Raw genomic sequence first — 16,116 nt, 5'->3', positions numbered from 1 at the left:
CCAACAGTACAGAAGTTACACACTGCTATAAATTACGGTTTTTTAACTGGAAGCATTTCATAAAATTAAGTATGTTAAAACAGCAACTGGGCATTCATTTTGCAATGAGGTGTAAATATTAATCATCTTGCAAACATACCACCAAGCCTTGATTTTAATATATGCATTCAAAATGATACAAATTTTGCTTCAGATCACATATTTTGCCAGCTGGGCATTAATTTGGGAAGCTTTCCTTCAGCACTTTATGAAGCTATCTGTTTATATCACTATCAAAGCAAATAGTGTGAAGTGAGAAATGGAAAAATATTGTTTCAAACCATTTACCTCTTATGCCAGCTGCTCTCTTCTCAGATGTGGGTTTAACAAACACCAGCCCCACTGGGGAGCCCAGGGGCTTCATCACTCCCAAAAAACCAAGTCCCTTCCACAGGATATTTATTATTTATTTCTTAGGTCCTTCTCAGTCATGCACATACCCCACTCTGTAAAGAACTAACTAATTCTGGCAGAAAGTGGGTTAAAAGGCTGAAATGGTACTCTTATTTTTAGATGTTAATATACAGTACATTTTTTTTGTTCTTAGAAGCTCAAGAAGATGACTCAAACTAATTGCACAGCAAAAGCATATTCAACACAAACAAAGAGTTTAACCTTCAACTCGATTGCAAAAACCTGGTGTAATGTAAAACAAAACATCACGCAGCAAGATGGGTGCTAGCTCCTTCGGCGAACCGAGGGCACAGCTGAGTAAGCAGATTTGCCAGGCTTCTATAGAATAATTACTTAGCAGTATTTACTTCCATGCTAATCCCAGATGAATTATTTCACTAGAAGTATCTTGCAAAAAAGAAAAAAAAATCATCTTACAGATGCCAAAATTTAGATTCCCGATGAAACCTCAGCAGTGTATTTTTGCCTTTTGCCAGAGAACAGCCTGGAAATGGATTCAGCCGGCTGAAAGTCAAGGCAGCTTGTGGCACGGGGGCTGCTGGTACTGCTAAACCAAACTCAGAGCCGGTTTCACCGTGGCTCCTGCCACTCAAAGAGGATGTGTTTGTGTTTGAACGCTAGCACAGCTACGCTGGGGTGAGCCTCTGCCAGCCTGGCTGGGTTTCCTGAACCTTTCTTTGACAGTGAGCGATGAAACTCAAGCCACCTCGAGTTTAAATATTTATACTTTGATCTGAAATGTAACGGCTTTCCTGTAATGTTTTATTGTTTTATATTCCCCCTGTACATTTAAAGGCAGAAGCCTAAAGATCTGTCACTGGGAATGACAACTCGCTATATAATGTAATCGCTAATGTTTTTTGTCCTTTGCACTGCATATTCAAGTTTAATGTGTGCCGCGCTCCCTGGGCTCTGCAGTTAAATGTGATTTATAAATTTGCAGGTGATACCATCATTTACCAGCGTTTCAGAACAACAACCCTGAGACGTTGTGCTGCCATCCAGGTTTTTAAAAATCCAGTCCCGTAGCGGTCGGCTAACCCCAAAGCCATCGCAGCAGCAGGGAAAACCACATCCCAGAGAGACCCCCCCTGCCCCCCATCACGGCACCGCGGGGCTGGGTGCTGAGCCTAGCCCGAGGGTAAGGCTCAGCTTTAGGCAGAGAGCAGCTTTCAGACACATTTTCTACGTGCTGTTAGGAGCTAGCAGGGATGAGATGACCGAGGAGCTGCTGCTGCCTGTGCCCCTGCCAGGGTACACCTCCCTCCTGCTCGTGCCCCTTGTTCAACTGGGCGTTCTAGAGTTAGTGCTGGATTTCTGGCACATCACTATTGATCCTCCATCAAGACCCCTCGCCAGCGAGCCCCTGCCGCAGACGCCGTATCGACCTGGCCACGGTGAGGTAGCTGCCGCCCCTCAGCTGCCCTTCTCTGCCCACACATTCAAAGCCACACAACGAAATCAAAAACATCTTCCACCTTTAACGGCAACTTTTGGGTTTCCCTGCCGGCTACAAGAGCTGCTCCAGCTTTACACAGAGAAAAACACGATGGGGCAGCACAAGCTGGCTCCAAGCATGGGATGCCAAGATTCCCTGGGCCAGGCGCTCCCCACTGTGGGGAACCAGGAGCAAAGGCAAAACAGCCAAAAAAATACTTGCCCTGATGCTTCTGAGCACCCAGTCCCACCCAGTATCCCAGACACGGTACTGGGGAGTTATAAACAGCCTTTCTCCCTGATCCAACTAATAAATGGGATGTTTGAAGGCTGCAGCAGTGGTCAGAGGACAGGCACGCTCAGCCTGCAGACGGCAGCCAGACAGGAGGAGGTAGAGGTTCGGTGCCTCCGGGTGATAACGTGGATCAATGACGCTCAGGTTTCTGGAGTCCATCCTGGGTCCCGGCTGTCGGCTGCGGCTGATTTATGGTAAATAAGTGTCATCTGCGAGAGCTCACACTGAAAGCGACATAAAACACGGGATGAGGGGGTGAGAGAAGGGGGGGTTCTGAAATAAAGTGGGCAGCAAGGTGCAGTGCAAAGATAGCATCAAAGGAGTTTCTGGAATACGCAGTGTTTGTTTTACATGAATATTTTTTGAGCAGTTAATTTAGCTGCAGAACAGTATTTACTGACCTCATATACATCTCCTGCGCGTTATCATGTTTCTGTATAAGCAATATTTTCAGGGTTTTGTCTTGTTTCCCTTTGCAGGGCAGGTTCTGCCTGATGATGCACAGAGCTCCAGAGAGAGGCGGGGGTAACCTGACCCTCCCGCGTCCCTCGGCCAGCTCCAGCTCGCACTTGGAGATTTGCCTTCTCATTCCCTTGGGCTTATTTGGATGCCTCCCCAGCTCCCCCTGAGCCTCCTCCTGCACCAGCCGCCCCGGCACAGTCAGGGGCTCCTGGGAAATGCCCCCTCAGGCAGCCCCTCTGGGGTGGGGGGCACCAGCCTCCTCGTCCAGCTGCGCTCTTCCAGTATACCAAGGCAAAATAACATTTAACACCATCAGCATCTCATAAGCTTGTGAAAGCAGAGATGGCCAAGCATTTGTCTCCTCCCTGGCCAGGTTTTCCTGCTCTGATTTAATCCCACCTTGCTATGCAACATGTCTTTGCCTCCCAGAAGGAGAAAAAAAACCCAAAACAAACCCAAGAGTCACTGCTGTGGGTTAGGCTGCTGTCTCCAGACAACAGGGAGGCATGCCTGAGCAAATATGAGGGGATGTTGTCCAACCAACCTGTTTTGGAAATGTCCTACACATGCAGGAGAATCAGCACACAGCTATTAATATTAAATCAGACTTAGGTATTTGTATTTCACACGCTGTTGGAAATAAATGCCAGAAATAAAATTGCTTGGTGGATGGACTGAATGCGAAAACAGTACAGAATGAAGTATTTCAATGTCTGCTTCATTTAACATAATACTGATTCCTATTATTAATTGCTGAGCAGTTGAAACACCATTTCTCTGGAAACAAATGCATAAGAAATATGCTTCTCCCTAAGTGATGTCCGGAAAAAATAAAGTGTCACGGAAGGCAGAAGTAACAGATGTCACTCAGGCTCCCCTGTTCCCATCTCTAATTAAGTTAGGAACCAATCAGCTTTTATTCATGTTGTTGGGGTTTTTAAATCATTTTTCCTGTAGTTTAAAAATATTACATCTCTGTTACACAAGCACTAACTGCTTAGGCAATATTTATCTTTTGTCAAGACTATCTATTTGCATATTTTTATTATCTTTGTTATATTTTTGTACAATTCCGCTACACACTGTGGAATGAACTACCTAAAACAAGGAGCAGGCAGCACTTGTGCAGCATCAGCATCCCCACCTGAGCAGGAACCTCACACAGGGGAAGCCTCTGTAAGCCATCCTCCAACACGGAGAAAATCTCGAGTAACCCTCTTGTTGGGGCGATGTGCTTGCATACGCTTGGATCAGTCACGACAAGACAGTGGGGTTCCCTGGCTTTTTGTGTCCTAGGAAGATGGGGGTGGGAGGGAATAAACCAACCCAACCCAAAACAAAACAAAATATACCAAACAAAACCAAAAAAACACTTCTTTGCATGACTGTTGTGGTGACACCTTTGGGAAGGATCATATCTCTCTGGTGGTTTCTACTGCCTTAACCGATTCCAGCAGGATCTACCACCTAACTCCTTATAAGAGTCAGTGGAAAAATACCTGGGAGGTGCCAGACAGCCAGTGGTGTGCATGCCATAACCAGGGGAAAAAAGATGGAGTCATTCTATAGGAGAATAGAAGAAAATTTGCATGTAAAATCACATTATATACCTCCTGGGAGAAACAAAGGGAGCTGAGCACCAGAGACCAAGCAGAAACCTCCTTGGGAGTCCAGCCTGCTGGCATCTCAGACACTTCCTCAGTCCAGGACCGGGCTGTGTATTCGCCACATGCAAAGATGCAGTTTCAGGTTTTGTGAATGCCCATGAGACATTATCCCACAGTTTAGATGCCACCTCCAGACATTATTGAGCAGAGCAGCAAAGCTCATTACAGCACAGAGCAGCACACAGTTGGCTTCCCACATTGTTTTCACACCCCCTTCACTCCTCAGCCACATCGATTGCAGTTGTGCATGTGCGTTGCTTTGCAATTAGTGACAGGCAAACGAGCACAGGTTGGAATAAAAGGTTAATGCTATTCTGACATCCCTCCCAAGGAAGAAAGAAGGGTCAGCAAGTTTTTGACATGCCTTCTTGCAGCGTTTGAGGAGTGGCGTGCTGCAGAAGACGCGGTGATGCAGATGGGATCCATGGGAGAGGAGATCATCTCCAGAGGTCATGTTTCCAAAGATCACAAATGCAGCTGCTGGAACCAATCTAATTTAACTGCTAAATTAAACATGGTTACTGCCTTGGGGACCTTTCGTAAGAGCAAGGTAAAGCTGTCATGTTTCTCAAAACCAAGTATATTATGTAAATTTGAAACAATAGCAAAGAAATTAATTATTTCCCAAAATAAGAATGCTCAAAAAAACTATCCAAGCTAGGTTCCTCCTTGTTTTACATCTAGAAGAAGTCTGTATTTTGAGCCAAAACCAAGGGCACCAGTGCCAAGACATCACCTGCACCCCAACACCTCATCCCCTGCCCAGCCCACAGCCACACTGGGAATGGCTCCTGTGTTTTGCTGGCTGCAGCACAGGGGCAGCAGGACCCCCATGTCCCCTTTGCATCTCTGCTGGTGCTTGCTTTGCTGCTGTGTAATTTAGCTCACGGATGATGGATATTTGGTGGTTCCCCCCACTGTGACCAAACTATGGGGAGCCCATGCATGTACTGGCACACTACCAGGTCCTTATGGCAAAGGGACCGCAAGGGAGGGAAAGAACCAAAGGGGAAGATGTGCCGTGCATCACATATAGACCCTGCTCCCCCCTGCACTCCAGAGAGGAGCCACAAACCCCACTTTTCCACCAAGTGCTGGATGGGAGCTGCTGGAGGGCCTGAAGTGCAATTGCACTGCTCCGCTTCCCAGAGGGAACAAAGAAATTAAGTCACTACAAAATTATGCATGTTCCTAAGGTGAAACTGAATTAAAGTGAGACCTCCAAATCTAATAAAAACCCAAATAAGCCTGGAAAAAATGAGCAAGCCTTTCCAGAGGCTTTCTAAAGTCCTTGTCAAGATGGTCAAAACAGGCAGTAATGAATGGAACCACAGTTTATGGATTATGCCCAGAAAAGTTATTGACATGCAAAAATGTAATAAGAAAGGAAAGGGCATGAGGGAAAGGACGGTTTACAAGAAGCAATGACAAAACTATCTAGAAGTGCAGCACTTAATGGATAAAGTGGTTCATCTTGGAAAAGTAATTTATAAACAGCAGAGGAGAAAATGGTGAAACCTTCCCCGTCATTCTCCGCTTCTCCCAGCTGAAGCATTTGCAGACAAACACAGAGAACAGATGTTGTCATGATGCCTGGCTACTCAGAGCAAGGAGTCGGCAAGTTCCCAGCCAGTATGCTAAAGGATAACCTTCTCATTAGGTGGGAACAGCAGCCATGGGCTGCCGTGGGCACAGCTGGAGCACAGCTGGAGCACAGCCCCAGTCCTGCGTCCACTGCCAGCCAGCAGCTTCTTGCGTGTTCCCACCAAGGAAGCGTGCAAAATGGAACTGGTTTTGGAGATGCTGGCATACAGAGATGACTCACAGCTGGGAAAAAATATGGGATAAATGTTGCATGTGATCGAGAAGTTAAAGTGCCATAAAATGCTTTCCCTTGAGAGCAGCAAAACCACTAGCAAAACTCTCCATTGTGCAAAGGCAACTGTTGTCTCAGCTTACTTTTAGCCACTGAAAATGTCCAGCTGTAATAAAAAGGAACACAAATATCTTGCTTAAAAACTCTAACCTTTGCATAGTCATTACAGCCTACATAAAATCTGTGGGAGGCATGCCAGCAAAGTACAAAACAGGTACTAAAAACTTCATGTTTATGTACACAGATAGATCAGTGGATTCAGCGGAATGATTTCCAAGTAGTTCTATTAATAAGCCCTTAATACAGAGTTATTTAGTTTTGGATAGCATCATTAAATGTTATTACAACAGGACTGTAATACCAATTTAATGGTATTATTCAATTCATGAAACACAGCCCAGGCAGTCAATAAATAGAGCTGGGACCCAGAGGAGAAAGGCACAGCACAGAGAAGAGCAGTTGGCACCATGGGCAGGAGGACCCCACGCAGGGATGCGGCACGTGGGAATAGGCTCCCAGAGAACAGCACTCCTTAACCGCATTCCTGATACCTGTTAGTGCTCCTGCTACATCCCGTCCATCAACTTACCCTACCGACTACGTTTTCCAAAACGTATTATGAAAAGGCAAAACCTGTTACCCATCCCCCCAACCCCAGCTCTGGGGTTTATGCTCTTCCTCCTATATAAAATAGCAGCCAGCAACATCTCCTTATTTAAAAAACAAATGGTATTTGTGTAAATTTTAAGCCGTGTCTGGATGCAAGTGAAAATGATCTAACTGAAGCAAAGCTACATTGTATTATATGGATTTAAACAATGCCTTCTTCTGTTGACGGTCCTCCGGCGCTGCAGCGGAAGGTCTCCAGCCCACCAGTCATGGGAAATGCAAGGGAAGTGGCAAGAAAATAAGTCACATCCCTGCTGCGCAGGTTCCAGCTGCGAGCTGCGCCGTGCTGAGGAGAGACGGGGTGCCGAGAGGAGAGAAGGGGGCTTTGGGCCAAGTGTGCCACCGAGGGCAAGCATCAGCACACGGCTCCTGCTAACACAACACATGAAAATGCCCATTTAAAGTGCCTATTTTTCAAATTCCCCCAGACTTGACAAGGGGATATTTCAGCTTCGTCAGCCGGCCGGTGCCAGGGCTGTTAGCATGCTGCACAAGCCACACAGCCATAGGTTCTTATGTATGGGAGTACCACTTAATTAAGGTCGGTGGCTTGTGCTATAAGGTGGCTCTCCAGAGAGAGGGTGTCACTGAAAGATCCATTTTTCCAATTTCAAGACAACCTTCTTTTCAACGTGTATGAAGGTTTCCTATTCAGTATTTTGAGGTTTATTTCCTTCCTAAAATACTGATTATTTGGAAAAGTCTTAGGAAAATCTTGCAAATCCCATTTCTGCTAATGTGTAATTAAGCGGGCTGATTTTAGGAAAAATGTCGCTTGGATCGAGTGCCCCATAACAAAATAGATTGTATGGCAATTTACTGTAGCATGGTATAATTGCTTGTGACAAAGTGCTGCCATGTGTCAGCATGCAATGCTGCTTCCCAGGACAATTGATTTTAGAGAGGGAGAGAACCTGAATTTATGTAACAGTAGGATGCAGTGGCATTTCCTATGCTATTCAAATATCCCAGATTTTTCTCTGATTTGTTGCATACTGATTTTAGCATAAAAGAAATTAAGAACTTGCTTTATCGTGAAGGCATTTATATAGCCATGCAGCCACTTCAACAGATCTCCATGGGAGAAATACAACGCGGCTTTGTGCCCAGTGAAATAATTTCTCTCTCTTGCCTGCCTTGGAGTTGCAGAGAAAAATCCATTAGGTTTCAATATCGCTGCAGGGCAATTATTTTTTTCCAGGGCACTCTTTGGTGATGCCCTGTCACTGTGGAACATTCTTGCTTCACTTGGACATATTGCACAGCGGCTGATGTCTATTTTAAAAAGCCAAGCTACCGAACACTGACCCCGCCCAGGCTGTGCACCAAACCTCCCCGAACCACCGAGGCTGCAGACAAAATTACCTCCGTAGACCCACAGCTTCTGAGTTCCACCAGGACTTGAACTGTTAGCCCTCCCCTGAGCTGCCCCCCGGAATTTGTATGTGGCAAGCAAATTAGTCTGCACATTATTGATAAGCCCTTGGGTTTTATTGTTTTTAAGTAGTATTAAGAATATCATTATTTTATATATATATTTTTAAAATATGACAAAATACATAAAACAATTAAATATTTGAATTCAGATAATTAGTTAATTAATAGTAAATTTTGTTATTAAGCCTTTATCATTCTCACATGAAGTCTCATTTCAGATTTCTCCACCCAGTAACTTCTTTCACCTCGTTACCGTATGGACCCTGCTCTGCACCACACTCCCCTCCCGCTCACACTCCACCCCCCAGACGTGACAGTGGTAGGGATCAGCAAGAGGAAAACCAAGTTCTTCACCTTTTGATTGCAAAACGCTGGGGTCCCCGATGCAGCCCGCCTGGGTCCAGCTCGAGTTCAGAAGCAGACCGCCACCGCCTTGCATTTCTCATGTCCAGCTCTCTACCCAACTTTCTCCTTCCTTAATTATTATTTGAAGAAAATACTGAAGTTCATTAAGGCTCTCACAGCCACTCCAGCACCCTGATGGGAAAACCTGAAGACTACCGTGTTAAAACTTAGATACACCCTTACCTAAGATAAAACTTGGGTACCTCCACGCATCAGCCAGCGTGCCTCCAAGTACTGCCCAATCTATATTCCTTCTTGAAAAAACAAGAGAGGATATGAAAATCACCTTCACTTGGGTGGGAAATGGTTCTTCTTGGCCAAGGACCTACCTCTTGGCCATTATGAGCTTTCAGGGGAGCAACCCCGTCTGACAGAGAGGGTAATTGGGTGCTTCTCGTACCCCTGAATGGGGCAGTTGCAGGACAGCAAAGAGTTCCTGGCCCGAGGTACACCTCCTGAACCGACTGCTGAAGCATTTAAAAGACACTCACAGGAGCAAGATCATAGCAAGTGGATCAGAGACCACACGAGGATGTCTGAGAGGTTTTGTTTAAAAATCCCCCTGGCTCTGTTACTGCTAAAGATGCTTCCTTTAGCAGCACTTCAGATGCCCTTTTTTAATGGAGTCTGTACATCAGCCTTGCAGTGAAAAGTGTAACAGTCATACCCCACCTGGCCTTTGTTTTTGATCCTCTCAATTATTCACCCCTCGTGTTACCAGTGGGGTTCAGTCATCTGATGCTCCCAGACGGCTTTTTCCATGATGAGTTCATGTTTTGACAGGTTTCAAATTTGAAAGTCCAACTCTTCAACAAAGAACAGCAAATAAAATCAATAGCAAACACAGCATACTGAAAAGACCACAGTTTAATAATAGCAAAAAAAGACTCCAAATCCAGTAATTTTCATGTTCCAGAGAAAAAGCAGTCAATTCCCAAGAAAGATTTCATTGTCACTGCCAGAGGTTTGTTTTAAAAGAGATGCATAATGCCACTGGCAGCCTCCCATTGCCCAAGGTCTTTGCTTGTTCCCGATAGACAATAAGGGAAAAAACAAACCCTAACCACAGCGAGCTTACAAGCTGCATTGCAATATTAAAGTTCCCTCTTATTGCAGGATCTGCCTCTGACAATTCTCTCTGCTTTTAGTTAAATGTCAGGACCCCACGTTGTGCAATAACAGCAGCAACCAGCAACAGGAGTCTCGCTACAAGTTTAAATTCATATTGATTTATTTTCACATATATACCGGGGCTGCAGCAGCACCAGGGATGGACGGTGCAGGTGAAGGTTTCCAAGACGCAGAGCCTGCCCACGCTGAGTGAGGTGCTGTGCCCTGGCTTGGAGGAACCTACCCAGAGAGCAACCTGCACCAGTACAACAGGTTTTGCCATCGGCAGAGACATAGACCACGAGGAACCAGGAACCAGGTTTCTCCAAGAGACCCACAACCCATGCACACAAGACAGATGGTGTGCTGGCAAGGTTTAACCAGACTTCAAAATTTTTGTTCATAAACTTGCTTTAAACACACAATATATGCATAAAATACATTCAAAAAACTCTCACAGCTATATATGTTGTGATGCAGGTTTAATGTACCTAATCTGATAAAAATAAGGAAAATGTGATTTTTTTCATCATTTTTATCCCCTTCCTTTGTGAATTAAGAATTTATTAAAATATATTTTAATTTGGCTTAGATCAAGATACACGAACAGTCTGGCAAACTCCATTTCCGCATATTTTGGGGGTGAGGCTCAACACGCATTTGGCCCAGTGTTTGCCTGCAGAAAAGACTGATTCATTGCTAGTTTTGAAAAATCTCTGACCTTTCTTCCCAGCCACAAAATGAGAAGCATGAGCACTTATCACATAAATGGGTCTTAAAAGATATCCAGAGAGCAGAAACCTCAAAATGATGAATACTCACATTGACTTCTGCCTCGATTCAAGGATAGCATGAAGAGGGCACCATGGGAAATGAAAAGATATTTCTGTAGCTTATCTAAATACATCCAAAAAAGTACTTATTCTGCCAGTGAGGATACAGACGTTATCCCAGGGAGAAAGAGTGAAACACCTTTGGCAGCTGCTTAATATTAAAATTAATTTTCCATCAGAAGGTGACACACAAAATACCCAGCTAACGGTTTTCTGTTGAGCATGGGAGCATCATATTAGCCTCATCACATCTGCAAAATTAACTTGAAGATCTGCAGCTATGACAGGTTTACTGCTCACCCATGGGATTTGGAACGCAACACCAAACGGAGCCTAACAGAACAGCAAAGAGCCCAGTGCACACCGAGCATCTCCATCCCACGGGCCGCGGTGGCTGACGAGCAGATTGCACCTTAACCTGCCAGGTCCTTCATGGAGGAGGCTCAATACACCATACAGGCTAATTTCTGGTGATGGAAAACACTCTGTTACCATGGAGCCTCAGTTTCCTTTGCTTCTTCCAAGAAAAGCTGACAAGGAAAAAAGAGGGTTAAACTTCAGATTAACCATAACCTGTCACGGGCAACAGGTATCAGGCTTCAGATCCATACCTGCCTGATGCTGCCCAGGTTGCAGGTGCTGGGGAGACTTAACCAGCCCTCGGTGGTTTTGTCCCAGCTCTAAAGCAAGGCTGAACACTCTTCATACACAATTAAAAATTAAAATAAAACAACCTGTACAACACTTCTTAAAAGAAACTGCATGAAGATTCAAAGCAGCACCTCGCCAGCACTTAGGTGAGATGGGATGCTGGAAGAGGACAGCTCTGGGATGCCGAGTTGCACCCCCACATACTGCAAAATCCTGCTGGGATCCTGACCTTAAGGGGCCCAGGACAGCATCGGCTAAAGCATTCACACCCAAAGCGTAAGGTTAAGGTTTTGCAGAGATCTGGTTTATACAGCGGCAGATGCCAAAGAGGTGCCTCTGCTAGAGCGGAATGGGAGTGTGCACCCAGCACTGGGAGCAGCGGGAGGGAAGGGGAGAGCAATGAGCCTGGGCAGGACTGGGCTCAAGAGGGGGAGCTGGGAAGGAAGCAACAGCCAGAGACTGGGGAGAAAGAATGGAAAAGCAGCACTTGTTTTTGATTGCAGCTCTCGGTTAGACACGTGCAACACTTGAGCACCCACTAAGGGTGTACCCAGAGGTTGCTCAGATAGATCAAAGTGATCACCAGCCTTTTTAACAAAATAAGCCTAACTCTAAGGATGAAAAAAAAAAAAAGTAAGAATTTCTACCTAGCCAGTTTGCCCCAGCAGAGCGTCGTGCTTTGCTTGATTTTCCAGAGCAGTGCTCATACCACCGGTGACTCCACAGCTGAGCTCAGGGGGACACCCCAGTGCCTCCTGCTCCGCCTAAAAGTGTCATTGGCATAATACAACAGAGATCCAACAACATGAAAGATAAAGGTTGCACTGAGTTTCTGAGAATTTAATTTATTTAATGACACCTTAAAATAAAAAAGAATGAAGAGCAGCACTGCAGTGCTTGATCTCACCCTCATACTTGTGTGATCCTGGGTCAAATTTTCTGAGGAAATTCGCAGGAACAATGCACATTGGAGCAGGTGTAAGGTTCAAGGAGAACACAAAACAGACCTTTGCTGCTCCAGTTGCATGTCCAGATCCCCACAGTGCTGTTTAAGAATGGTCTGGAGAAGCCATAAAATGAAATTGGTTTTGTCTTTCACATAATAGTTCTTTCCTGTGAAAAACTATATATCCAAAATCTAGATGCAACAGGTCCATTCCTCTCTCATTTGAGGCTATTAACAAAATGGGACATTCCACCACTCTGGGATAAACTGGGCAACCCCTGGAGGCCAAAATCCTGTTTGGTTTTGCTTGAGAAGTGCCCCAGAAGTGGTTTAAATTGCAAACCATCAAAATGTTACTTTAATTTGAAAAAATTTAGTGCCAGGGTCCTGAGGTCAACTGCCCACTTCATCCCCTTTTTACGGCTTGCTGTTCTTCACGTGCTCAAATTCCTGCTGCAAAGACATGAAGATACCTCAAGTCTCCTTACCTCCAGCTGATAAAATTACCATTTACTTTCTGCAAGGCCCTAGTGAAGAGACACCCTCCTTTGGTAAATCACATTTAAATGCTGATTAACTATATAGAGCAAGAAAAGTTAAGCTGCTTCCAGGGTTTGTTGAAGGCAAGAGACTAGAGAGATCAGGCTGTGAGAAACCATCATTAGATTTTCCTATGGAGAATTTCAACAAAAATAATTTTTAAAAATGTCCTGCTCAGAGTGTTTACTATGGGAAAAAAAATCAGCAGTTATGCAGAAAAGCTCATGTGAAAACAGAATTATTTATCATGCTTATCCTCTAGCAACCCAAAATTTGGAATGGTTGCTGGAACAGAGAAAAGGGCTTTTTTTTTTTTTTTTTTTTTCTCCCCAGGTGAAAATACAGGAAGAGTGCCAAATTCATCCCTGGAATTATACCCAGAACAAAAGCAGAGATAAATTGGGTGGGAAAGCTCCCAGCCCCTCTGTTGTGCAGGGGGCAGCATGAAGCAGCTGAAGAAGACTGACAGCCCTCCCCAGCACTGAACCTTCCACCGCTAACAAAGGGACCAGAGATCTCCAGAACGAAACTCCATTTTACTGAAAGCTGAGTGAGTATGGATGAACCTCCGCAACACACGCAGGCATAAAAATAATTCAAAACCTCTGAAAGCACAGTATAAATGTGCTGGGAGCAACCGCTGCCCTGCTAATGCCAACACTACCTGTAGCACTGATTGTAGCAGGATGAGTATTTTACACCCAATGCTAAGTGATCTCCTATCCCATTAGTTAAACGTTATTATCTGTGGAGGTACCACGTGTCTGTCAAGTGCTAATCTCCAAACATAAGGTGCTTGGAAGAATATTGAAAGTAGCGCAAACAAGAACAATCTGGTTACGAGACATGAAAAAAACCCCACCCCGGTACCATAAAAATAAAATGTATTTTTAGAAAGTCTTCACATTTACATAGTACAATAACACAGTCATTACTGGAAAAACTTCGAAAGTGGTTGCTTTCAGCTTCAGCACATCTCTGAATAAACATGAGGCTTTAACCTTGACTTCAGTTGTTTCTACAGAATTTGGTAGAGATTTATTTGTGTACATTCACTCAGTTCCCAGGCTGTTGGATATGGGAATTTTGGGTAGTTTGGGCTTGTTCATTTTTTTTATTTGGTTTGGGTTTGTGTTGGTAAGATGGTTGAGTGTAATAATAAAAACTGAAAACCCCATTGCTGAAATCAAGTCTAACATCCCTTTCTTCAATTGTTTTAATTGGCTAAAAGTAATGTCCTTTCGTGTCTTTTATTTGGCAGCAGCTATTGTCTATGGAGTTGAAGACAACAAATTAAATTTTTAGTGCCATGTTCAGATAAGCCCATTTCTTGTTAAAATGATTTAATTCATTATAAGATCTGGAGGAATCACTACAATAATGTTATGAGGCTTCTTGCTAACTGACACCGCAGTAACTCACCCAGCATCTGCCCTGCCAAGGTCACCATTTGTCTTAGAGCTTGAGCATCTCACAGAGGGTTATCTAGTCCTCGTTTAGAGACTTGAAAATTTGCATAATTCACCACATGGTGGTGGATAATTATACTCACTCCTAAATGTTGACACGGCTCCAATGGCTCAGTTTCCATTTTCCACTTCCCATCATTTCCAAACAAAATGGCTTTCTGCACACTCCAAGCCCTTCTCTTTAGAGCAGTGTCTTCTCATTTTACCTGAGTTTTTCCTTAAGGAAAATATTCATATTTAAAGGAAGATAAAGTTAAATGGATATTTCTTTAATGGAAATAATTTGAGCCTCTAAGCAGCAGTTTAGCAGCCTGTAAAAGGAACAAGTGGGAGAAAACAAACAGCTATTTTAAGATCAGCACTCTGCACCACAGTTAAGGCATAGTTTAGTCTTACAATAAAGCCAAACTCTTATCAAACTTCATGAAAGTTTTGAGAAACAGCCAGTTGACTCCACCAATCTCCAGTCTAGCCTAACTGCAAGAAAACTGAGTTTATTTTGAAGGCTTAATTTAAATAGTCATAGCAATTATCTGAACGGGGGTGAATCAGACACCCCGCTCTCAGCGCTGACACGCTGAACCAAGCGCAGACCCCCATGTCACGCCGTGTGCCCCATCCTGGGAAACGGCTGCCCCAGGCAGCAGGAAGAACCCATCACCACCACCAGGGTCCCTGCCTCAGTTTCCACTTGTACAAGTGGAAAACGAGATTATTTTTCTCCTGAAAAACAAGAGTAATAAAAACACTGAGAGATCAGAGGTGAAAATAATGTTTAAATTAATTAAGCACAAAAGTAAGGCATGGTACTGTTGGACTTAGTGAATAATTTACATTTCAGTTTAGGAGCAAGAGGAAGCACACCGTGGTAAAGACTGGTTTTGTCCCTGCACAGATTAATTTTTTTTATCTGAATATATTTGTTTTGGCAAATAAACATTTGAGTTTAGACTTAAACTGTTCGTACTCTTTATCCTTAAGAACTAATAATTACTATTTATCTGGCCAAAATTTTTCAGTATGATGAACCTTCTGAAACCTTTTTTATTCATTAAATCAATCCATTATTTGTTGAAATAAATGGAATAGTTTCAATTCTATTTTTGATTAATTTATATTTAATCCCATGACTAAACCAAAATTCTCCGTTCAATGGAAGCCAGATTTCCATGAGGAAATTTAATGCATTTCTACACAAGGCAATTAACGCTTGCCCAGCATCAAAGCACAAAGCATAGTTGCTAAAGCTCTTCAAAGCACATTTTTTGGGGCCAGCATTTTTGTACATTTTGTACCACACCAAGGGTGACCTCTGTCCCCACAGGAACAACTACCAGCAGGTTTGAACATGGCAAAGCCCTCAAAACCATGCAAAGTGGAGCCAAGCAGCCCCTGCAACTGCAGCAAGACCTCGGGGTGGGGGGAGTGGTGTGTGTGTGTGTGCGGAGGGGTGTGCAGAATTTGCCAAAAAACCATCTTCCCCCTCCACTGGCTGCTCCTGGCAGCCTGCAGGCTTTTTCAGGATGACCCTTTAATTTCATTTCCATGGTCAATGCTGAGCTGAAATGATGCCATAGGGCTAAGAGCCCCCAGACTGCCCCCAGTTTCAGGGGGCCTGGAGCAGTGGAGCCCCAAGGGGGGAGTCAGGGTGCGGGTGTCACTCCCACCTCTCCCCTCCGTCCTTCCTTGTTAGAACCCAATAATGGGGCTCCACATGAGCAAGATGGAAAGCGATTTACGCAGCCCTTAACGCTTGTCTATTATTCATTTCCTCATTGGGTGGAGGGTTATACAACTCCATAGCCTTGGGTATCTTACAATACAATAATAAAATACAATAAACTCTGCAAAGTACTTTTCCTGTCT

The 16,116-nt window shown here is 44.2% G+C and overlaps 1 protein-coding gene across 1 annotated transcript in view; it reads left to right on the top strand.

The window, feature by feature from the left end:
• The window catches only part of RPRM (reprimo, TP53 dependent G2 arrest mediator homolog), a 62,969-nt gene that overhangs the window by 34,678 nt on the left and 12,175 nt on the right, over nt 1–16,116 (top strand). Inside the window, exon 1 of the mRNA XM_080400114.1 lies at nt 1–16,116. This exon is cut by the window's left edge and continues 34,678 nt beyond it; it is cut by the window's right edge and continues 12,175 nt beyond it. The gene's annotated coding sequence lies outside the window, so the exon portion shown is untranslated.

Source organism: Falco punctatus, assembly GCF_963210335.1.
Source record: "Falco punctatus genome assembly, chromosome: 8".
Taxonomy (NCBI): Eukaryota; Metazoa; Chordata; class Aves; order Falconiformes; family Falconidae; genus Falco; species Falco punctatus.
The sequence above is the reverse complement of the archived record's forward strand: the minus strand, read 5'-3'. Positions and strand labels throughout refer to the sequence as shown.